Raw genomic sequence first — 26,462 nt, 5'->3', positions numbered from 1 at the left:
ACATGATGTAATCTCCCCCTTTATAAAAAGTCAGAGCGGCTCATAAACAAGAGGAAGGAGGATTTGCAGGAACTTGAACCTGCAAAGGTATTGAAATACTGAAAGACATTATTATATGAAAGAGAAAAATGCCGGAATGTGAAGGGAAAAATATATATTGCCACAGAAATGGTGGGTGCAAAGTGCAAGAGAAAACTCAGATAATCAAAGGGAATTCATTGGTATTCTGCCGTGAAAATACACAGGCTTCCAACTGCTGTGCATCTCTCTTTGACACATTCCTAACTCCAAGTGGACCAGACATAATGGGTTAGCTGTCTACACACAAGAAAGAGAAATGTGGGAGCTTAGGGATGAATGACAGGGCAGAGATCCTGATGGTTGATGATATTTGGGAAGAACATAAAGAACCAAAAATCAGAAGATGAGCCATGGAAGTAAACCACACAGCAGTCAATTAGTCACTATCCCTGAAATAGTGTAGGGTACAAGTGAGACTGGAGCCCCTCTCTCCTTACAAAGTAAGCTGCATAAACACAGTAACAAACAGCCTAATGTACAACGTCAATTAAAATGATGAGTGCATCACCAACTACATGAAGAATACTAACATAAGGAATAAAAGAGACTTCAAACTTAACTAATATAAGAAATTACACCTGAAGGGACAGTGTTAATTAAACAATAAGTACAGAGTTTATACCCATTATAATTTTTTTAGGAACAGGAAGAATACGCCATTTATGCCAAAAAGGCTATTATGTACTAAAGAGACTCATTAGAGATTGGGAGTTAAATCCATAAATTTTCATGGTTCAATAGCAAAATTGACATAGCTGAATAGTATATTATTGATCTGAAATAAAATAATTTTTTTAAAAAAGGTAAGATACATGGAAGACAGATATGGAAATTACAGAGTTCGTTTAACAGTTGTTCACCTGATAGATTTCTTCCACATAGAGAAAGTGGAGACAATGAGAGGGAATCACTAATTAAAGGAGATGGAACTCTGGGAAAAATACTATGTGTATAGTCACTTCTTAGTTACTTGAACAAATAGGGAGTTGACATACAGATAACAGACAATGATAGACACTCAAAATATTAATTCGTAGTTTTTTCAGATATGTTTTATACTTAATTCTGAGCGAGAATATATCATCCGTAAGGCCAATAAAATCAAAGAGTAAAATATCACAGTGAAAAATTTTAACAGAAGTGAACATCCAACTATTACTTTATTCTCCTAGCTGCTGAATTATACCAGGGTAGAGGCCTCCAACTCAGACTAAAATCAAGCAAAATAATTTTCAAAAAAATATTTTCTAGCACATGGACAGTATTTAAAGATTTTGATTTCAAAGCCTTTGTCTCCTAGAAATAAAGAGCATTTAGAATGAAGCAGAGAGAACCAGATTTTCACAAAAGAATAATTAAGCCAAGAAAATGTTCATTGTCAAAATGAAAGAAGTCAACAAAGTAAGTAAACAAAATACCATAGGTACTTTCACATGTCGATAAATGTTAAAAAAAAAAAAAACCTTTCTACATACTAGTGGTATTTGAGAATGATCTTTGTCTATAGCAGGATACAGCACCTAACTACAAACCATATATTTCTATGTCAGATTGATTTCAAGAGAGATCAATAAGTTTTCTTACAAAGTCTATTGTGAGCCTGAGCCAAGAAATATGTCGGTCTTGCTCAGGTTGGCAGAAGAACAGGGGCATTTCTTTTTGACAGCAATTAGCAGAATAGAATTAGTCAGCACCAGTGAACTCACAGATAAAAGCTGAAGAGGCTATTCTCTTTTAGCACATTTTATGGCAATTACCTTTCTGACTTAGGTCAGCTTCTCTTTGAGTTTGGAGAAGGCAAAATTTCAAGCTCAATGCCAATCCAAGAGTAAAGGTGTAAACTTTCTGACATAACTTTAAAACTCTCATATATAAAAAACTGCTTTCCCCCCAGTGAACCATTTATAGTTGTGAGTCCATTAACTAGTTGTAAAGTGGCAGAGTCAGACGGTTGGTAAGTAGGCTACCCTGGAAATTTTTTAAAAGCAGGAACACCCTTTAACCGAGCTAGTCACTACTAAGATTTGATGCTTTAAAATTTTTAAAAATTCTATATAAAAGAAATAAAAACTGGTTTATAGGAACATTCTCATTTATTATTTATAAAACAAATACATTAATGAAATGAATTGTAAGTTCATTTATAACAATGCAGTAAGAATTTACTACTTACACAAAAGCCAAAACCACCATGAAACTTAATAAATAAATAAATAGACCACCTCCATCCCCAAAACTAAAAAAAATAGAGTTGTATCAATGAGTTTACGTTAAGTGACACTTCAATGACAAATGGACCCAACAACAAGGATTGATTACTCATTCATATTATATGTTGGCCTAGACTTTGTTTCATGTCTTCTTCACTCCTGAACCATACAGATTTAGGTGACAAATACATTTTCTGGCAGCAGTCTTCTTGGGTGCAAATTCCAGATCTATCACTTACTAGCTATGTATACTTGTAGGGGACATGGTACAATGGCAGATTACATTTTATTCATTTTTAACAAATGTAGCAGTCTTGGAGGCAGGGGAGTGTGGAGATTAAAAACCAGGTGCACAGTGGGGGTGAGAGGTGCCTACCTTACAGGCACTCACAGCCTAGGAGAAAGTCAAACAATTACATAGAAAACAGGACGCAAGACAGATGATGATCACTGTTGTTAATAATGACAGATGTTATGGGAGTATGGAAAGGATCTGGAAAGACTTCTTGAAGAAGTTGGAATTGAATATAAACATAAAGCAAATACTGACTCTTCAAGAATATGGAGAAGAAGATAATGTGGAAGGCAGAGTTTGATTCATAAAATCCTCACGAATCATGTTGGGAGGGTATGAAGATATCCTGAGGATAATGGGGAGTACTGAAGGATTTTAAGTAAGAAAATAAATAAAGAGATTTATATTTTAGTAAAATAATTCTTGCAGTAATTTGTCATTTAATTGGACAGGGGAAATAACCAAACTAAGAAGATTAATTTGGGGTCCTTTTCAGGAGCCCAGACATAAGTGTATGGCAAGAAGGAATCAGACTACATCCACCTAATTTTCTACAGAGGATAAAATTAAGAGGACTCAACAACTGAATGAATGTGGTTATTGAGGAAGAGAAAAGAGAGCAGTAGTTCTCAAATGGCTGCATGTTGGAACTGACAAGATGACTTAATGCCCCCCTTCAGCTTGATTAAGCTTTAGACAGGTTTCTTCCTAATGACAGGCCCCTGACCCTCCATTTTTTAGAGCAATTACTTTAGAAAACTTGCAATTGTAAATTCTTTCTGTCACTTTGAGATGTAAATCTACAATCTAGTAATACCTTTCTCAAGGACCTGGGATCCATCCCTCTGAAGTGTCATCAACAAGATGGCACCGCCATCTCCCAGTCTCTGGGAGAGTAGGAACCTAACTTCAATAAGCAACAATTAGCAAACATTGGTAGCCTAATATAACTGACTAACTGCCCCACCAAACACCCTCCAGTCATTTTCCATTAGCTCCTTCTAGTGCTTCGGAACTCCCCAGCTTCAGAACTCCCCAGTCTTTGCTTCAGCGGAGGTGAGGTCAATCTCTCCCCACTATTGCAAAAGTGTTGAATAAAATCTTTCTACTCTATTTTAACTGGTCCAGTTCAATTTTTCAGAATTACCTGGGGAGCTTTAAAAATGTCTTGGTCTCACCACTCCAGATCCTAATTTAATTGGTCTGAGGTACAGCCTAGGTACTGAGAGTTTTGAAAACTCTGCAGATGACTGTAACATGTAGCCGAGGTTGAGAAAACCTGGAACAACAAATAATCCCAAGGTTTATTTGTGTAAGGGCCCATAACAGAAATAAGAACTACGAGAGAGAAGGAACTAGTAAGTGTGCCTATCAGAGGCGTCAAAGGTGGTTACCTCACTGGTATCATTTCTCCTCTACTTAAAATAATCTGAATTTTGTACAAGTATTCATCTCTTCCTCATAAAGCCCATGTGATTTAGTGTAAATGAGTTTAACCCATCTCCAAACTGTAGATTAATTTAAACCAATCTTAGTAATCTTATTTTTCCTGACTGGGAGTAGTTTGGGAAAGGTATGTGAGCTAATTTCTAGCCAATGACATTTAGTTTGAGTCTTGTTTGTCCTTTTGGAGATAGCTTTCTTGTTCTAAAGACCCTTGTTTTAAAAGAGCTCCCTTGTTGGGCGCCTGGGTGGCTCAGTTGGTTAAGCGACTGCCTTCGGCTCAGGTCATGATCCTGGAGTCCCAGAATTGAGTCCCACATCAGGCTCCCTGCTTAGCAGGGAGTCTGTTTCTCCCTCTGACCCTCCCCCATCTTGTGCACACGCGCACGCGTGCGCGCTCTCTCTCTCTCTCAAATAAATAAATAAAATCTTAAAAAAAAAAAAAGCTCCCTTGTTCTCTTCAGAGCAGGAGAAGCCAGTTCTATTTTCATCCTATAAATACACAAAAAGTGCCTAGATTTCATCATTACAGACAGCTGTTTTATAAACATTCACTCAACAATAGTCAGCTAATATTTGAGTACCTACTATTCCCTAAGGACTGTTCTAGGTGCTTGCAATACACTAATGAATAAACCAAAAAGTATTGCCCTCATGGAGGTTACATTCACTCAGAAGAGACAGACAATACTCAACTGATATAATAAGTAGGTAAACTATATAATAAATTAGAAAGTGATGCATACCACATAAAATAAAAGCAAAAGAGCATGGGGATGAGAGTGATCAGAGGTAGGTTGACCTAATTAAATAAAGTGGTCAAAATAAGTCTGTAAGACTTGTGCAAAGACTTTAAGGATATGATGAAACTAGCCAAGTGGATGTGTGATGTGAGGCAAAAGTATTTTAAACTGAGGAAAACAGCCAGAGTAAAGGCCCAAGGCAAAGGCAGAGCATAAAGATCAGTGTACCTGGAACAGAGGGTGGGGAAGGGGCCTCAAGTGAGAAGAGGTCAGGGAGGCAAAGCCTTGGCAGAGCATCATAAAGACATTGTATCCCTTGTAAAATCTGCAACTTTAATTTCGATTATCAGAGGAGCTCTTGATCTAGAATTGAGTCTGGGCTGAGGCCAGCAGACCGGACAGACGAAAACAAACAAACAAAAAGCAAAACAAACCTGGGTTTTTTATGGGACATTGACCTGCTAAATCAACCAACCTGCAAGCTTGCCTTCCCTCTGGTTGCCTCTTGTGAAATAATGAATTTCCTCATTGTTTATACCAGAGTTAAATTTCTTTTGCTTGAAGCCAAACCTAGCCTAACTACAAAAATAATTTAGTCTGTATTAGAGAATTAAAAATGGTTCTTACCAAGAAGTCTTCATTTTAACAAAGAGCAACAAAATCAAATGGCTTAAGTCACTTGAAGAAAAACCATGTTATACATAGGGAAAAACAATTTGATTGGCAAAAGCTGGTACAAGAGTGTGCTGAATTTATTCCATGAATAATGATATTTTTCATATATTCAGTAAAATATGTGTTCGCTTGCCCAAAGAATGAATATGGAATCATAGAATGAGTTATGGTGACTTTGATAATTGTATTATTTAAAGTCTTAGTTAGATTAGTAGAGGGGGATAAAACCAACTAAAAAAATATGATATTGATATTGAAAACGAAAATAATGTAGATTTCTTCTGGGTGATCCTTAGAATAGATTTCTTTTTGTAATTCATGTTTCATTTATAAATTCTTACAACAAATATTCGCTGAGTACTTTAAAGGCTCACTTGATGGATTAAATGGTAGGGTGAAAGTCAATATATTCTGCTTGTCAATTTCATAGCTATTATTTCATTAATCCTTCATGAATATATTCAAAACACATATATTCATCTTCTATTATGTACCTGAGGCGTTTGATTGTGAATGACAGGGAGGAGGCAGGAAGGGTGAGGTCAAGGAAAAATTCACATATCCAACAATTTGGCATTAAGTATGTTAATGTGGTTAGATGGGATGATGCATACAAAGCATTCAACATAAAGGTTTAATGAAAAGCTGTTGTTATTAGAAATGCTGATCATTCTTAATGTGCCCTTGTGGTAGGAAACAAGTAATGTCACAGTTACTCTGGGTTTCTGGCAAATGTACTGAGGAACGTAGGTCTAGTCTTTTTCAGCAATAGACTCTATTATTTCAGAAAATTGATGTGGTGCAGCAGAAAAAAGCTTGTGATAGGACCAGATTTAGTCCTAGATCTGCAACTTTAGGACCTCAGGCAAGTCAGTTAATCACTGAGACAATTTCCTCATCTTAAAAGAGGAGGAATGGGGTACCTGGATGGCTCAGTCGGTTAAGTGTCTGCCTTCAGCTCAGGTCATGATCTCCAGGTCCTGGAATCGAACACCCACATGGGGATCCCTGCTCAGCCAGGAGTCTGCTTGTCCCTCTCCCTCTGACCCTCCCCCCACTCATGCTCTTTCTCTCTCAAATGAATAAATGAAATCTTAAAAAACAAAAAATCTTTAAGAACAAACAACATTTCATGAGATTCTTGTGAGATGATGTAATTGAAGGTACTATGTAACTGGAAAGAAACCTATACAGATAAGGTGTTATTTAGTGTAGCATATATTATCTTTTACCTTGTGTAGCTTATTAAGAATTCCCAACTCAGAGTATAAGTGTTAAGTCGGTTTAGTTTTCTTAAAACTTGATTTCAGCTCTGCTTTGTTGCAAGTATAGACATCGTGGATAGAGTCCAAACTTCCCAATTCTCTTCCATTACTGAAATGTACCAGTTACCTTTAAAACTGGTAATGGTTCTTCCATAATACCTGGTTGGAGCTATGATACTGGCTGCTTTCATGGAAAAGATGGGGAGCCAGAAGATATCTCTTCCCTACTCCCTTTGCAAGGTTTAACTCCTTTAGTGGATGGAGCCAGGCTAAGACTGGGAGCAAGAGTCATCTCTGATGCGAGCTGGTCTTAGACTGCTGCTAGTAGATGGCTCTGGTCTCCCCTAGTTCACTGTCTCTGTGTGGTGCTGGTGACTTGTCCTTTGTGCCTACATGTATGTTTGATTAGGACCGTGCTTACTTTTGTTGCAGGATTTTTTCTCCATTAGTGCCTGCAGTTCTTGGTCACGCCTCTTTGAAGAATGAAGAGGTAGACCAGATAGAGTGGTGAACAGCAAAGCAAGGTTTATTGAGTGATAGCAAAGTGAAAGTGCAAAGCTCCCAAGGAGGGAAGGGACCTGAGAGAGTTGCCACCAGATTTCTCAATCTAGGGATTTTTATGGGCTTGTTCAGTAGATCACTAAGATAGATTGCCTTCCCCAGTGTGGCTAGGCATCATCCAATCTGTTAAGGGCCTGAACAGAAAAGTGGAAGAAGGAGAAACTTGTCCTTTTTTCCTGCCTTACTGTTGAGCTGGGACATCTCGTCTTCTTTAGCCACGAGGCTTGGATTTATACCATGGGTTCCCCTCATTCTCAGCCCTTCAGACTTTGGCTGAATTATACCACCAGCTTTCATGCGTCTCCAGCTTGCAGACAACAGATTATGGGACTTCTCAGCCTCCATAACCACATGAGCCAGTTCCTCAAAACCGGTTGATTTCTCTTTTTCTCTAGATATATAGATTAAAGATATAGATATAGATGGTATATGATTTCCTACTCCTTCTGTTTCTCTGGAGAACTCTGATTAATACAATCTGTCACCCATCTTGGCAGCCCTATGGTTTCATTGCTTCTTTTAATCCCCTTCTCCTACATGTAATACCACAAGAATTGTTTTTGTACCCTCTCTAAGGGCCATAGGGAGTGTTCTCTCCTTTTCCAACCATCCACACATGGCCTTCAGGTAGTCTATACTACAGCCTTTTGTCATCCTAATTGTGTGGGGCATTTTCAAAAGCTGTTTACCTCAGGAATCTCCAGATGAGAAGCAAAGGATAACCCCACCCCACCCCCATTTTCTGCAAACACTCATTAAGCTCTCCCACACCCTCCTCATATAGAAGGTAGTAAGTACCAAGGTTGCCAAACCCAAAAGCCTTCAGTGTTTCCTTTTCGCATGTACCTCCAATTTTTTCAATTAATTCTTTGAAACCCCCAACTCTCTTTACATGGCCTGTAGATAAATAGTGCTGATGGCCAGAGGTTTGGTTCTGTTAGCTTTCAGTATGTCCTAAGGAAAGATGTCTGGATGGATATATATGTATGTATATGCATATCATATGAGTGTGAGAGAGAGAGAGAATAAGAGAGAGATTGGTTTTAAAGAATTTGCTCACACAGTTAGGGTTTGGCAAGTCTAAAACCTGCAGGACAGATCCCCAGCAGGCTGGCTGGAAATTTAGGAAAGAGGTGATATTGTACTCTTGAGTCTAAGATCTGTAATGTTGGCCAGTAGACTGGAAACTCAGGCAGGATTTTTATGTTATAGACTTGAGGCAGAATTCCTTCTTTAGGAACCCTCAGTTTTTATTCTTAAGACATTCAAGCGATTAGATGAGGCTCACTGACATTAGGGAGAGTAATCTACTTGATGTAAAGTTTACTGATTGTAAACATTAATTACACCATGAAATACCTACATAGCAACATGTAGGCTAGTGTCTGACCAATTAGGCATGATAGCCTAGCCAAATTGAAACATAAAAGTATCTTTTATAATATGCATCATAGATCTTAATTACTTAGTTTTTTATTTAAAATGTCCTGTTATGCTGTATATGATTTTCACATTAACCATAAGAGGCTGAACTTCTTCCTTGGCTTCACCATTGCACAGATGAGGAACTTAAAGAGATTAGTACCTGAAAGCACACAAGCAGATAATGGCAAGTAGGGACTTTAATCCACTTCTTTTGACTCCAAAGACCATATTTTCGTCCCTATCATCAGTGCCTGTCAATAAATATTTGATGGTGATTGATTCATCTATTGATTGCCAATATATGTCACTGAGAACAATAAAAAATACAAAAAAAAGAAAAAGAAAATGGGTAAATTAGTAGAAAACTTAACAGCATTACTGGGGGGAAGGAGAAAAGGGAAATTTCATTGACTAGAGGAGTGCTTGGCTTTAGCTTAAGATTCTAAAGTTAAAATTTCAAGAAGCTTAACATAGTCTTCTTACATAAAATTCTAAAAATTGAAAGATTTCCTCTAATTATCTTCAGATTTCTTACTTACTTTAAACTGGGTTCCCATCCCTCTCATTTGGGCTTTATACTCAGGGAGTATTTACTGAGCAAAGAGAGAATGCTTTCTCGAAGAATGCTTCTCATGGTTCAGTTGAGTTGAAATTGCTAAACTATCCATCTCCCCATACATAGGAAATCTAAACTTAAACAACTTTGCTTGCCCTGGGAACCATCTTATTGAAATTATCCTTATTTCTTATCCTTATCCTTAATTAACTGTTTATCCCTCTAAAACCCTATTACTTGAAGATATCAAATATGACATGTTTTTTACCTTTTTGTTTCATTGTAGATTCATGAATGTCCCCACCCCTACTTCGTTCATTTTTGTTGGTGGAGGTGATACTGTAAGAGTTTTAGTGTTTGTTGCCCTCTTTTCTTTGGACTGGTCAGGAGGAAGAGTTGTTCCTCGTGGTTGTCCTGCTAATTAAAATGATGTCAAGGCAGAAATGCCAAGTAAGATATCAGCTGGTGAAGATGACTAATGCATGCCCACATTATTACTGCACAAGAACAGAAAAGTGTGCACTGTGAGAGCTATAATCACTGTGATTGTCTCAGTGTTCCAAAAATTGGAAACAAATGATCCGCTAGGCAGACTCCTGCATGCTGGCCTCCTCAGATGTCCCTCAATCACTGCTCATTTCAAGAGGAGAGCAAAGAAAATGTCCCTGGTTGCTCATTTGTAAAAGAAAAACACCAGTGTTTTCAGTTTCAGATGATTGTTTCAATGCCTTCACAAATGAATCTCCTGACATTCCTGGTTAAAAAATAAATAAAAACATAACAAAGTAGAATCATTGCCTAAAGACTAATAAGGCCTAGCATTTCTCAGTGGTTCAAACACTGTAATGAAATAACCTGACACTCTGCCTTAACTCCTCAGGATACAGTCTGAACTTTAGCTCTCCAAGGACTTTCTTAATAAGAACCCAGATGATACTTTGTTAAAGCAGAACTTGCTCATCTCAATTTATAGGAAATGGGTTTCTTTGGTTTAAAAAAAAATGTTTGAGAAATGAAATACTTGATACCTAGGATTTCTGGCCAAATATTTTAAATGTTAAAACATTTCTCAAGATTTTTGTTAAACTAGAATTTTCTTATGTCAAATTATCTTCCAAATACAACTGGAGCTCATGGTGAACCTCATATGAAGAATTTATTATCAGAGACAGGACATTGCAGGGAGCACTTGACTGAGCTTCTAGAACTTTAGGTTCTAATATCAGCTCTATTGTAGGTTATGTGTAATCCTGTACTGATCTGATTATTCAAGAATGTCAGTTTTCTCATTTGCAAATGAGAAAATCCCATAACCCTCTAGAATTCTATAGTTGTTAAAGTATAATATTTAACATAACACGAGGTTGCATAATAATTTTGACCCAGGATCTTATCTAACTTTCTTTCCTTTCCTTTTCTTTTTTTGCTATTGTGCAGGGTTTGGGGCATTTATTAATTTAACAGTTATTTTTTGAACAACAGATATTGCAACTAAAGATATACTTTATTAATCTTCTTTCATAAGTGAATTAAAGTTCTGAGAAGACTTTGAAAATTTTGGCATGACAGAACTCATATTAAATCCTGACTTTCTCATGTATTAGCTATGGTATCTTTAGCAAATTATTAGTAGTTATGATCCTTAGTTTTATAATTTTTAAAAGTGGTAATTAACCAGTATCATGAGATTGCTATGGCAATTGTAAAATCTTGAATCTAAAGCATAAGTAGTAAGAATAGTTGTTGCTACCAATTATCTCTTTTCTTTATCTGTCACATCTACAAATTCTTCCTTGACTAGTTCTGTAAATGTTTGAATTTACCTTACTTACAGATGTGCAATTTACCCTTCACAATAATCCCAAACCCATGTAAATTGCCCACTGCACTGTCATTTCTGCAAAATCCTTGTGGGCAGTAAATCTGAACCAAACTTGTAACACTTAGTCCTTGAATAGAAGCCTGGAGAACTGGAAAGAAATAATTAAACCAAGAGGTCACCTGAGAAAGGAAAACCTATACCCACTCAGAGACTTGTATGAGAAGATTCATATGAGCAACTCAAATGCTCATCAACTGGAAAATGGACAAATAAAATGCAGTATGACCATAAAATTATGATTTAGAAAGAAAAAGTAACCAACCACTGACACATGCTACAACATGGATAAACCTCAAAGACATTTTGCTAAGTGAAAGAAACCAGACAAAAAAGGCTTCATGGTATATTATTCCATTTATATGAAATACCCAGAAAAAGAACATTTTCAGAGACATAAAGCAGATCAGAAGTTGCCTAGGGCTATGAGGATAGGAGTGGTGATTGACTACAAACGGCTCAAAGGAAATTTTTGAGGTCATAGAAAATTCTAAGACTTGAAAATGAGGCATTGGGATGGAAAGTTCTGCAAAATATGTTGTTCAATAAGGAAAACAAAATGCAGGACATGCTATGAACAATGTAGGGGAGAAAAGGTATCTACACAAATGCGTATATGTGTGTGCATGCATGCATAATGTATATAATTAAGGTATCTTGAGAAGAATGCATAAGAAATCAGTAACAGTATTGTTTCATGGAAAAAGAACTGGCTTGTGGATTTTGAAAGATTTTATTTCCAATTTATATCCTTCCATAGTTTTTTAAAAAATTTATATCATACATTTAACACGTTACTCAATAAATTTGAAATTTAAAAAATTGACTCCTTTTCTGGATAGCATGTAGGTCATAACAGAGCAGTAGTCCTGCTGAAAACAGCTAGAAAAAATGGAATATATTATAAAAATCTTATTTTTAAAAAGTACCAGAGAGCTGTGGTAAAACAAAGACCAATGGGCTAAAATCCCAGAGGGGACAAACATTAAGGATGATATGAAGACTCAGGGAAGCTCTTTTATTCCCTAAGAACTTTTGCCAATTATGGGAGTGGGTTAGCTATGAGCCTGGCAGAGGGAAGCTTTCTAGGAAAAGAGAATGAGCAAAACTTTAAGCAATTGGACAAGACTAGAATGACAACATTGGAGAGGAAGAGTTTTAAGCACACATTGGTTTCTCTCCAATGACATTGCTGAATTCTGCGGCTATACAAAAGCGTAAAGAGCTAGACCAAAATCTGAAAGGCAGAATAAAATCTCATTCCATCTAACTAAGACCAGCTCGGGGAGGGAGTCCGAAAATAAATCAGACACGCTATGAAATTCTATTGCAATGGTTTTCAAAGTTTGGCTACAGACCAGCAGTGTCAACATCATCTGAATGCTTGCTCAAAATCTCTGAGGCCCCACCCAAACCTACTGAATCATAAATTTTGAAAAACTCTGGAATATATAAGAGTCACCTGGAGGGCTTTTTAAAACACAGATTGCTAAACCCCAAAACCGGAGTTTATGATTTGGTAGGTTTGAGATGTCCCCTGAGAATTTGCATTTCTAACAATTTCCCAGGTAATGGTGCAGCTGCTGGTCTGGTAACCACACTTTGAGAACCACTGACCTAAAGGGAATGGTGAATTAAGACAGGGATAAACAATCATTATTCACCTATGGGCAGTTACTAATTACCAGCACTGCTGAAGGCTAATAACTCAGGCCCAGTAAATAGCAGAAGGCTTTGCCATGGAATATAAAAACCAGAAGAGATTTTGTGTGGGGCTAGCATGACAATATTGGAAAGGAAGCTCATGGGATCTCAAAAATAGGGCTTATATTTTTCCTAAAACTTTTGCTAAATATTGAAGCTGCTTAGGGAATGAAGCTACAGAGTTAAGCTGAAAACATCTGAAAAACAGAGCTGCATATCTGCTAGGCTCCCACATAAAATTCTGAGGCACTATGGCCTAAGAACAGGGATAATCTGGAGGTAATTTAGTAGTCTTACCAAAATTTCATCTCAGCACCAACCCTTGGTTGGATTGATGTGATCAGCAACTTCATTCTATCTGCCTGATGAAAAAAAGGAGATATCCTCTCAGATGGAAAGTATCATCTGGAAATTTTACACTTGTTCTATACACAATGGCTGGCACATAATAAAGAATTATGAGACATGAGAGCAGGTATGGCCAATATCCAAAAGAAAGCAAACAATGAATGCAGAGTCACTTATATGAAATTATTATAATTAATTAATTTTATAATGGGAGGGGCAAAAGGCAGGTAGGTATGATTATAAAAAGGCAACACAAGGAGTCCTTGTGGTTATGGGATTATTCAGTGGTGAATACATGAAACTACTCAGATGCTAAAATTGTATAGAACTTAATAAACACTCATATGCTCATGCAAATGAGTATAAGTAAAATGAGAAATTTTAATAAGATCAGTGGATTGTTATCACTGGTGCATCGTATCAATGAATGTGCTACTTGTGATATACTATTTGTGATATTCTGTAATATGTTACCATTGGGAGAGAACTTAGAAAAGTGTACAAGAGATCACTGTATTATTTTATATAACTATATGTGAATCTATAATTATCTTGATAAAATTTTCAGTTAATAAAAAACATTCCCTCAATTTTATGGCATTGGAGAAGACAAAATACTTTTTCAATGGAGCATAAACAACACCAACAAAAAAAAAATCTATTATACCATAGCTAAATTAAGAACTATTGTTCATCCGGGGTACCTGGGTGGCTCAGTCGGTTGAGCGTCTGCCTTCGGCTCGGGTCGTGATCTCAGGGTCCTGGGATCGAGCCCCACATCAGGCTCCCTGCTCGGCGGGGAGCCTGCTTCTCCCTCTCTCTCTGCCTGCCACTCTGCCTGCTTGTGTTCTCTCTATCTCTGTCAAATAATTAAATAAAATCTTTAAAAAGAAAAAAGAAATATTGTTCATCCAAAAAATTAAGATACCCAAAAAGCAAGACACAGAGTGGGAGAAAGTATTTGCAATATTTGAATGAGGGCTCCTAACTGGAATAAAATGAACTCTTACAAGTCAATAAGAAAAAGGCAAATAATAGAGAAAGTGGGCAAAGTAACAGAACTTTATTAAAAATAATATCCGAATGGGCAAAAGAAGTAAAAAACATTTTCAATATCATTAGTCATCAGGAAAATGCAAATTCAGCTAGAATATGATACCACCAAATACCCACTAAAAGGACTAAAAGGAAAAATATAGAAAATACCTAGTGTTGATGAAGAACAACAAGAATACTCACACTTTACTCATGAGAATGTAAAATTGGCAAAACCACTTTGGAAAACTATTTATTAAAGCTGAAAAAATGCACACTTCATGATTCAGCAATTCTACTCCAATGTATGTATACCAAAAAATATATACAAAAATATCTACAGAAATATTATTTTGATGAGCCCTAATTTGAAAGGGACTCAAGATCCATTGGTAGAATGGATAAATGTGGAATACTACACAGTAATGACAACAAAGAAATTACAAGTTCCCTACAACAATATGAATCTCACAGTTGAGACAAAGAAGACAAACACAAAAGAATACGTGCTGTAAGACTACATTTGTATAAGTTAAAAAATATGCAAAACAAAGCAAAAGAAAACAAAACAAAAAACCCTGCAGTGTTAGTGGTGAGTCTTGGGGGATAGTCACTGAAAATAGACAAGAAGGACCTTCTGGGCTTCTGATAATGTTCTATTTCTTGATTTGAGCGAGTGCTTATTTCTTTGTAAGCATTCATTAAAAGGAAAAGACCTTAAAATAACAGAAAATTTTACCTGCAAATTGGAATCTGTAGAAAAGAATCAAATGGATAAATACTCTAGAAAGGAAAAAATATAATGTCTAAAATTAAGAACTTAGTGCAGGGGTTTAAGAACAGTGGTGCTGGAGAAGACAGGGTTAATGACATATCAATAAAAATACTTAGATTAAAATACATAATGTAAACTGAATGGAAAGACATATACAGGTATAGGCGACATGTGGAAAACCCTCTAATGTCCTTATACACATGAAGTTAGAGTAACAGAAGGGAGGGAAAAGGAAGAAAATGGAGCACAAGTTTTATTAAAATAAATAATGGCTGAAATTTTTTAACATTTATATAACTTACAGACTTAACATTAAAGACTCATGAAATATACATAATCTATTATAATAAAGACAAAGAAAATCATACCTAGATACATCATTGTCAAGCTTTTGAAAACAAAAGACAAATAGGAAATCTTAAAAGTGACAGAGAAAAACAACCATTACCTTTATAGAAGTAATGATATCACTGGCACTTGATTTCTCAGCAGTAATAGTGGAAGAAAGTGAAGTGATTTCTTTAAAATGCTGAAAGAAAATAAATGACAATTCAGAATTCTATACCCCATAAAAGTATTTTTAAAAATAAAAATAAAATAAATGCATTTTCAGACAGAAGAAAAACAAAACAGAGTATCCAAATGGCCAATAACCATATGAAAATGGATTTATCATTAGTTATAAGTCTTCAATGAAATATCACTACATACTCACTGGACTGGATTAAATAAACCCCTTAGAAAATCCTATATGTTACAAGGATACAAAGAAACTGGAATTCAAATACACTTTTCATGAGTGTATAAATTGACCCAAAATTTTGGAAAACTGGTTGGAAAAACCTATGAAAGCTGCAAATTCACATACTATAGGAACTATCAATTTCACTTTTCGATATATATCAGCAGAATTTATCACAGCAGTACTATATACCTGCACTGAAAACTACCTAACTAGTTGTTCATAAACAGTTGAATGAATGAACAAATTAGATATATTTACATTAAGAAGCACTATTTAGCAACATTTATGAACAAAGTACAACTAGACATAAAAGTATGAATGAATCCCACAAATATAATGTTGAGCAAAAGAAGCCATACACAAGAGTACATACTGTAAGATTTCATTTATACGATATACATACATCTGGAAAACCAGTCTATGCTATTTGAAGTCAGGATGCAAGACACTTGAGGGTGGGTGATAGTAAAGGTCTTTGGGAAATGCTGGTGTTATTCTTATGCAAATGTAATAATCTGTTTCTTGATCTGGGTGCTGGCTATGTGGGAGGTTAGAGAAGGCCACCCCAGAATGTGCCACTTTGGCATTTGCATTATTTTGAACTGAAGGCCATCAAGGTCCAGCAGACTCAGGAAGAGATTTTTACCTCCTTCTTAACTGCCTAAAAGAATTTATAGAGGGAAACTGTACCAGAAAGTGAGCTATTTCCAGAGATAAGTTCTTACATCTAAAAGACTTATCTGCATGGTATGGCAAACATCTGATTACCAACCATCTGCTCTTCTCATCTTCCTATAAATTGTCTTCCTCCCCTTTGAAACCCCAGGCTCCCATCCATTTCCTTAGCTTAGGATAGTATATAATAAGCCTCAATTACCTGACCATCTTTGAATGTTATATCTTTGTGGGGCTCCTGTACATATAAAATTAAATTTCTTTTTCTCCCATTACTCTGTTTTATGTCAATTTAATTATTAGAGCAGCCAAACAACCTAAAAGGAAGGAAAAGAAATTTTTTTCCTCTCCTTCTGCTAAATGGATGTGTTAAGTTCCTAAAAATGCATTGAGTTGTACAATTATATGAATTTTTTAATATGCATATAATATTTCAATAGTTAAAATATAATTGAATTTGATGTAAAAAAAGTGGTCTTAGGTATTAACCAATTTAATAAATAATTGAGAGGTATACTCTATAGAAGTCATACCATAAAACACAAAAATAACCAACAATGGTGGAACAACAAATATTAAATGAAAAAGGAGCAACTGAAGTTTCTGATCAAGTGTTGGATTTATCCCCAGTAATTCTCAACATAGAGTATATGAGGGATAATTGTTTCTTTGACTAGTTGTTAAATCAACTATATAGATATTAGATTATATGTGATATCAATTTGGACTTTTGCTATATATTGTGGTTGGAAACAGTAAAACTGAAGGATCTTTGTAGAAGAGAGATCTGAAGAGGAATAATCATTAAAAGAATTGAGACTTATCTACATTCCATAAATGAGCAGAGAGCACAATATTTAGGCCCTTATATGAAGAAGGGGGACTGTAGTTTATTTGAATAAGAAGTAATCATGTGAAATTGCCAATATTTTACTATTTTTGACCCAAATGAGGTAATTTTATGTAACTTAATCTAACAATAGCCAAATCCTAGAGGTTCATTTAGAATGTTTTACAGGGACTCAATATGCTCATAGAAGGATTCTAATTACCTTTGAGTTGAGAAAAGATATAGAAAAAGTCTTCCTAAAATTGGATTCAGACAGATTATTTCCTTTTGAGACACTGAAGTTCATTATCAGAAAATGAGGAAATTACTTTCTTATTGAAAAAATATAGGATCCAATCAAGTCTTGGTTGGCTTGTCTTGATAAGTCTTGATTGATGTGGTTCCTCTTCTTTTTATGTTGGAGTAACTGATCAATACTGGACTCCTTCCACTTATTTTGTCTAAAACCCATACAAATCATAATCCCAGTCTCCAAAATCTTCTCCTTTGTTCTTTTTAAGAAAAAAAAAATAGATTGAGACAACCTAGATCTCAAGGTAGGTCTTCTGATTCTACTTGGGCAGAATATGAGTGTTTCAACAAGAGGAATTTCAGTAACTTGGTGCATTGCATGTTGAAGTCTTTTTGGAGTTGTTGAAATATTTATAATTATGCACTACGTTAGTCACTGAGGAATCTCTGTGTTTCTGTCACACCTAATAGACTCTGAAGAGCTGTACAGATTTTAAATAATTCATTTTATTTTTAAGAGACCACACTATGTGAGCTCTAAGAAAATAATATCCTTCAGTAATTCAGCTGAACTATGACTGGAGCTGAACTTGTTATCCTGAGGGGGAAATGTGGCCTCTGGTTCCTCTGGATTATCTGGTTCATTTGTTTGTTTGTTTCCAGTAATGTTGTCAGCTTTTCCTTAAGGGCTAGTTTATGTATCAAAGACTTTGCTAGGAATAGAATAGGGAAATGTTGCATAGGGTCCTGGGGGAGGCGGGGAGTAAGATGTGGAGGAAAATGTATGCACCTCCCAGGGCTTAAGGGATAGGCTGTCTTGACACATATCTTTGCTTGTGAGTTAGTTTTTGCCATTTTAAAGTAAAAAGTAAAAGAGACAATATCTTAATTTTTTTTTTCAAAAGTAAGCCACAAAAACATAGTAAAATGAGGACTAAAAAATGAGTTCAAGATCCAGTGGCAAAGTCCACTATGATACGGAGGTAATTGGTGAACAAGCAGATGAAATGGCAAGTGATCAGCCAGTGTCGTAGTCTCAACATTAGGATTCAGAGCAGGGGAGATCTAAAATGTTAGAAATTGAGTTTCCTGATCAAATGACCACAGCAAGAAAATCATAGCCAAAGAAGCCTTTGGGGAAATGTCTCTGGACTCTACTTGAACAGTTAATACTTGATGGGGAGATTTTAATCAAGCTTAAACAGATACAGCTGGGCTCTCTTGCCTCTCAAAGCTACAACCATTATGCCTATTATTGTTGCCAAGAGAAATTGCCAATGGTTTCTTTGATTAACCACTGGCTTGGACTATCTGTATACTCACTCCCTCCATTAGAGTGGCTGGTTAAGGGTTTATTATTTTGTAAATAAATAAAGATCATGATTATAGTAAAAAAAAATACTTCCTAGTGATGAGAAAGCTTCCTGTAAATGAGAAATCACTTTATCTATTTTATTTTTTTAAAGATTTTACTTATTTGACAGAGAGAGACAGCGAGAGAGGAAACACAAGCAGGGGGAGAGGGAGAAGCAGGCTTCCCGTGGAACAAGGGAGCCTGATGAGGGGCTTGATCCCAGGACCCTGAGATCATGATCTGAGCCGAAGGCAGACGCTTAACGACTGAGCCACCCAGGCGCCCTGGGAAATCACTTTATTTTAATAAGTATTATTTTTGGCTTTATATCCTAAAATATATAGATATCTATCTCTATGCCTTTTTCTAGGCATAACATCAAGTGACCATTTTCTTAAACCATACACATTTCACATAGTAAAGAATCAACTTCTTCACCTCCAGCCTTTCTACACAAGACTAACCCTGAACCCTCCCACCTCAAAACAAATTTGAGTACGTTTATTTCTTCACTAGTGAAGTGGTTCTGAACGTGCTACCCCAAAATATGCCACTGAGGCATGAGAAATATTTTGAGCAGAAGGCAAACAAGACCAGTAGACTAAGGAAAAGTTCTTTCCCTTCCACTTAACTGCCAAAGAAAGTATATTTCTTCATTTTGGGGGAAAATCTACATTTATAAAAGAAATTCTGTGAGAAAGTGGACCAGTCCAGAGCTAAGTTTTACCAGAGAGTACTTTTGCACCTGACAGATTTTTCTGCATGGCAGAGTAAATTTTGTTTAAAAAATATTTTTTCCTCTCACCTTCCCTTTATCACTTCCCCTCCCCACACTTCAGAAACTCCAAATTCCCATTCCTTCTTTTTTTTCCTTATCTCAGGAGGGTATTTAAGTCTCAGTCATCTGGCCATCTCTGAGACTCATATCTTTATGGGGTTCCAGGTGTATGTATTTAACTTAAGGTTTTTTTTTTCTCCTATTAATCTGTCTTATGTCAATTGAGTTCTTACACCATCCACAGAACCTAGAAGTGTATAACTCCTCCCCTGCAGTTCAAAAAGAGAATTCTAGGCACTGTAGTCATGCCTATCCCTTGCATACATAGGACCAGAGAAACTTGAGGCATGAGAAAACATTATTTGAATACACTAAGTGTCCTTTTAGTACTTTAGGTGTTGTTGAAGAGACAAACTAACCAACTGAATAAGTGGTCATCTACTTCTGTTTACAGATCAATTTATCAGAATGTAGCTCTATTTTTTTTTTACATTGTTACATATCCTCCTTTTTTCTTTCTGGGACTGTTGCCTAAATTAAATTCTTAGAGCTTAGAGTTAAAATATTTCTTATTTTAGCTCTTGAAACCTTTTCTCCATCACTTATCATTGTGGCTTGTATTAGTTTCCTAGGGCTATTGCAACAAATTACTACAAACTAGGTGGTTTACAAAAGAAATTTATTCTTTCCCAGTTCTGGAGGTTGGAAGTCTGAAACCAAGGCACCAGTAGAGCCATGCTCCCTTTAAAAGCTCTAGACGTGTCCTTCTACCTTTTGATAGCTTCAGGATTCCTTCACTTATGACTACTTAACTCCAGGCTCTGCCTTCATCTTCACACAGCCTTCTCACTGTCTGTGTCTTCTCTTCTCCTGTCTTGTAACACTCGTCATAGGATGAGGGCTCCACCTGAGTAACCCAGGATGATCTCTTCTGAAGATCCTTAATTTTACAACTACAATGACCCTTTTTCCAAGTAAAGTGACGTTCACAAGATCTGGATATTAGCACATGGACATAAGTTTTGGGGGGGGGGACATTGTTTAACCCACTACATGGTATAATGTTGGAGGATATTTAATAATACCTGCCAGGAGTACAGAGCAAAGAAAAGGAGGCTGAGGAAATGTAAGGGGAGAATGACAGAACTGATTAGGTGGTATGGTTCCACGAAGGAAGCATCATCCTGATCATAAGTGGTAGTCATTGGGAATCTAAGATATACACAGTCATATATTAGGTGCTATTTAGCAGGTCAGTATAGTTCTTGCCCCCAAGAAGCTGATAGGTTAAGGGACAGAACCACAGAATGCCATGATTTATTCAAATTATGACTTTCTTTCAAGTTTATTCTTTGGTGTTTCAGTTTTCCTTTTGGGAAGTATGAATGTCCATTATTTTCTTCTCAGAAAACTATAAACACTAATTAAACTAGTGGGCAGCCTTGTGAGCTCAAATTCACCCCATCTTCATTTGAAGGCATCCTTCACAGAAGTACATCAAAGGTCCAAGAGTCCTTTCAGCAGTCTCAGAGAATAATTTCATTCAAAATGATTAATCCTTGATTTTTCAGTCAACAACATTAATATTTCACCCCAAACCATCTTGAAGATAAATTATCCATTGTGATATTAATTATAATAAGATTTCTTGAGAGTGCAAATCAAATGTTTCATAAAATCATGTAGGTCCACTTATTTCAAAATCTGCTTACTCTAAAATATCATGGTAATGCAGCATGTTCTAACTAATCTTGTTTTAAAGAATAAATAAGAGGTCAGTACTAGAGGAATGCATTTATAGTATCTATAAGAAAAAGAAATTCAATGGCATAGGGGAGAGGGAATGGGAACAATATAAAACCTGTGCATATATTTAGTAAAACCATTTGTTTCAAAACTAATTAATACTTGCTTTACTTCTTTCCTGGGGCTATTGTGTAAAAGGAGATAATATGTGAAAAAGATTTGTTTTTGATATGATAATGCCAAACGTGCAGTATTTGTAACATCTTTATTATAGCTAGAAAATATCTTCGTTTTTGTGAATCTTTGATTTTTAAAAGAATATGTGTCTTTTGAAGTTGAGAACAGTTCTTTGAGAAAGAATTATATGGGTTGCTCTATTTCTGTGGGCAGGTGTTTCTTCTCATTTTCCCTTGTTATTCAACATTCACACATATAAACCCACACATACATAATTTCCATACTGACTTTGAGGGGATAATGTTTGTGATAGCTATTCTTGGAATAAGAGAAAGAAAGAATGGGGAGAGAGTTAACAGTGGAAAGAAGCAGTAATGGAGTTAATCATGGTGGGAAAAATACACTGAGAGCAGTAAGTAAATGTCAGTTGTTAGTCAACCAAAATGAGAGGCAACAGTTATCTTGCTTCAAGAAAGATACAGGAAAGTAGTCAATTTTGGAGATTTTAGAAAATCCTAGATCTATGGCAAACTCAAATGCTGAATCAGCCTGGGACAGGTCCCCAAAATTTTTGAATGCCAATATTTCAAAATATAAATAAGCATTTTTAAATTTAAATTCAATTAATTAACATATAATGTATTATTAGTTTCAGAAGTAGAGGTCAGTGATTTATCAGTCTTATATAAGATCAGAGCTCATTACGTCACATGCCCTCCTTACGGCCCAACCCCCAGTTAGCTCACCCCTCACCCTCCTCCCCTCCAGCAACCCTCAGTTTATTTCCTATGATTAAGGGTTTCTTATGGTTTAGGGGGCGGAACAAGATGGCAGAGAAGTAGGAGCCCTGGATTTCGTTTGGTCTCAGGAATTCAGCTGGATAGGGATCAAACCATTATGAACACTTACAAACTCAACAGGAGATTGAAGAAAAGAATAGCAACAACTCTCTGAACAGAAAAGCGACCACTTTCTGGAAGGTAGGACGTGCGGAGAAGTGAATCCGAGGCAATGTTCGGGAGGATAGATGGCCGGGGAGGGGGCCTCCATCGGCCGCTTCTGGCAAGTGATAGAGCCGCGGAGCACAAAATCGGAAATTTTAGAAGTCGGCTCTGCTGAGAGACGTCGCTCCAGTGGCTAAGCCATGGGTGGAACCCACTCTGGGACAGTGTGGTCTCAGGACCCTCGGGGTCACAGGAAGACCAGGGGTGCCTGAGTGTGGCAGAGCTCCCAGGTATCGAAGCGGGGAAGCTGGCTGCAGAGATGGAGCCAAGGCGCGGGGCTCTCAGCTCGGGGTTGCCATAAACCATGTTCTACAGCACAGTCGGGCCACTGCTTCTCCAGCAGGGACCCAACAAGCGGCAGATCCGGGGAGACTCCCCTTCCTCCCCTGGGAGGAGTGGTGCGGGAGCGCACCTCAGGGATCTGCTGGGCTTGGAGACTCCACACTGAGTCAGGTGCCAGAGACAGAAACGCTCGGGGCGCCTGGTTGGCTCAGTTGGTTAAGCGACTGCCTTTGGCTCAGGTCATGATCCCAGAGTCCCAGGATCGAGTCCCACATCAGGCTCCTTGCTGAGCAGGGAGCCTGCTTCTCCCTCTGACCCTCCCCCCTCTCATGTACTCTCTCTCTCATTCTTGCTCTCTCAAATAAATAAATAAATCTTTAAAAAAAAAAAAGAGAGAGATAGAAATGCTCGGTCACAGGCCGGGTGAGCACGGAGTGCGGCCGGTGACCAGGGAGACAGGAGTGATTGACTGCTTTTCTCTGGGGGCGCACTGAGGAGCAGGGCCCCGAGTTCTCAGCTCCTCTGGGATGGAGATTGGGAGGCCACCATTTTCACTCTCATCCTCCAAACCTGTACCGAAAGCTTGCGGGGAACAAAAGGTCCCGAGAGCAAACCTGAGCAGATTACTTAGCCCGGACCAGGCAAGGAGGGGGCAATTCTGCCTCCTGCAAAGACATTTGGGAACCACGGCAACAGGCCCCTCCCCCAGAAGATCAGCACGAACAGCCACCCAAGACCAAGTTTACCGATCAATGAGAATGGGAGAACTCCAGCGCTAGGGGAATACTGCACATAGAATTCATGGCTTTTTTTTACCATGATTCATTAGTCTTTCAAAGCTAATTTTTTTTAACTTTTTTTTTGAATTTTTCTTTTTCCCTTTTTAAACCAACATCTTATCACTCCCTTTTAAAAAAAAATATTTTTCATTTTTAGAGTCATATTCTATCCCTTCATAGTAGTTACCCTTATTTTTGGCATATATATGTAAGTTGTTCTCTCTTTAAAATTTTGAGGTACAGTTTCTTCTAACATATCAAAATATACCCTAAATCTCTAGTGTATGGCTTTGTTCTAGTCTCCTGCCTGATCACATTCTCTCCCCTTTTTTCTTTCTTTCTTTTTTTTTAATCCTCTTCTTTCTTTTTTCAAACACCTTCTTATCAATTCCTTTTTTAAAATTTTTTTATAATTTTCATCTTTACACATATTCCATCCCTTCATCGTATCAACCCCTATTTTGTACATATTTAAGTCTTTCTTTCTTTGAAATTTTGGGAGGCACTTTCTTCTAACAGACCAAAATACACCCAAAATCTAGTGTGTGGCACTGATCTATGCACCAGCCTGATCATATTTGATCATATTCTGTTTTGTTTCGTTCTGTTTTTGTTTGTTTTTATCTTTTTCTTTTTCCTTTTTTTCTCTCTTTTTTCTTTCTTTTCCTTTCTTTTCCCCTGGTTTCAGGTCTTTTCTGATTTGTTTAGAGTATATTTTCTGGGGATGTTGTTACCCTGTTAGCATTTTGTTCTCTCATTCATCTGTTGTCCTCTGGACAAAATGACAAGATGGAAAAAATCACCTCAACAAAAAGAACAAGAGGCAGTACTGTCTGCCAGGGACCTACTCAATAATGGACATTAGTACGATGTCGGAACTAGAGTTCAGAATCATGATTTTAAAGATACTAGCTGGGCTTGAAAAAAACATAGAAGTTATTAGAGAAAACCTTCCTGGAGAAATAAAAGAACTAAAATCTAACCAAGTCGAAATCAAAAAGGCTATTAATGAGGTGCAATCAAAAATGGAGGCACTAACTGCTAGGATAAATGAGGCAGAAGAGAGAGTCAGCGATATAGAAGACCAAATGATGGAAAATAAAAAAGCTGAGAAAAAGAGAGATAAACAACTACTGGATCATGAGGGCAGAATTCGAGAGATAAGCGATACCATAAGAAGAAACAATATTAGAATAATTAGGATCCCAGGAGAAGAAGAAAGAGAGAGAGTGGCAGAAGGTATATTGGAGCAAATTGTAACAGAGAACTTCCCTAATGTGGGGAAGGAAACAGGCATCAAAATCCAGGAGGCACAGAGAACCCCTCTCAAAATCAATAAAAATAGGTCAACACCCGACATCTAAAAGTAAAACTTGTAAGTCTCAGAGATAAAGAGAAAATCCTGAAAGCAGCTCGGGAGAAGAGATATGTAACCTATAATGGTAGAAACATTAGATTGGCAACAGACCTATCCACAGAGACCTGGCAGGCCAGAAAGGACTGGCATGATATCTTCAGAGTACTAAACGAGGAAAATATGCAGCCAAGAATACTATATCCAGCTAGGCTGTCATTGAAGATAGAAGGAGAGATAAAAAGCTTCCAGGACAAACAAAAACTAAAGGAATTTGCAAACACAAAACCAGCCCTACAAGAAATATTGAAAGGGGTCCTCTAAGCAAAGAGAAAGCCTAAAAGCAGCATAGACCAGAAAGGAACACAGACAATATGCAATAACAGTCACCTTTACAGGCAATACAATGGCACTAAATTCATATCTTTCAATAGTTACCCTGAATGTAAATGGGCTAAATGCCTCAATCAAAAGACACAGGCTATCAGATTGGATTAAAAAACAAGACCCATCGATATGCTATCTGTAAGAGACTCATTTTAGACCCAAAGACACCCCCAGATTGAAAGTGAGAGGGTGGAAAACCATTTACCATGCTAATGGACACCAAGAGAAAGCCTGGGTGGCAATCCTTATATCAGACAAATTTGATTTTAAATGAAAGACTGTAATAAGAGATGAGGAAGGACACTATATACTACTTAAAGGGTTTATCCAACAAGAAGTTCTAACAATTGTAAATATCTATGCCCCTAACATGGGAGCAGCCAATTATATAAGGCAATTAATAATAAAAGCAAAGAAACACATTGACAACAATACAATAATAGTGGGGGACTTTAACACCCCCCTGACTGAAATGGACAGATCATCTAAGCAAAAGATCAACAAGGAAATAAAGGCTTTAAGTGACACACTGGACCAAATGGACTTCACAGACATATTCAGAACATTCCATCCCAAAGCAACGGAATACACATTCTTCTCTAGTGCCCATGGAACATCCTCCAAAATAGATCACATCCTAGGTCACAAATCAGGTCTCAACCAGTATCGAAAGATTGAGATTATTCCCTGCATATTTTCAGACCACAATGCTTTGAAACTAGAACTCAATCACAAGAGGAAAGTCGGAAAGAACTCAAATACATGGAAGCTGAAGAGCATCCTACTAAAGAATGAGTGGGTCAACCAGGAAATTAAAGAAGAATTAAAAAAATTCATGGAAACCCAATGAAAATGAAAACACAACTGTTCAAAATCTTTGGGATGCAGCAAAGGCAGTCCTAAGAGGAAAGTATATAGCAATACAAGCCTTTCTCAAGAAACAAGAAAGGTCTCAAAACACAACCTAACCCTACACCTAAAGGAGCTAGAGAAAAACAGCAAATAAAGCCTAAACCCAGCAGGAGAAGAGAAATAATAAAGATCAGAGCAGAAATCAATGAAATAGAAACCAAAGGAAGAGTTGAACAAATCAACGAAACTAGGA

At 37.0% G+C, this 26,462-nt stretch overlaps 1 long non-coding RNA gene across 2 annotated transcripts in view; it reads right to left on the bottom strand.

Moving 5' to 3' along the window:
• Positions 1–15,443: 15,443 nt before the first annotated feature.
• Positions 15,444–26,462, bottom strand: part of LOC113922990 — a 43,220-nt gene continuing 32,201 nt past the window's right edge. For both annotated transcript variants that reach the window (XR_003520133.2, XR_003520134.2), the window contains exon 4: positions 15,444–15,524. This is a non-coding gene — a long non-coding RNA (uncharacterized LOC113922990). The remainder of the gene's footprint in view (positions 15,525–26,462) is intronic.

Source organism: Zalophus californianus, chromosome 9, assembly GCF_009762305.2.
Source record: "Zalophus californianus isolate mZalCal1 chromosome 9, mZalCal1.pri.v2, whole genome shotgun sequence".
NCBI lineage: Eukaryota > Metazoa > Chordata > Mammalia > Carnivora > Otariidae > Zalophus > Zalophus californianus.
Note: the sequence above shows the minus strand (reverse complement) of the source record. Positions and strands in the feature narration are given on the sequence as shown.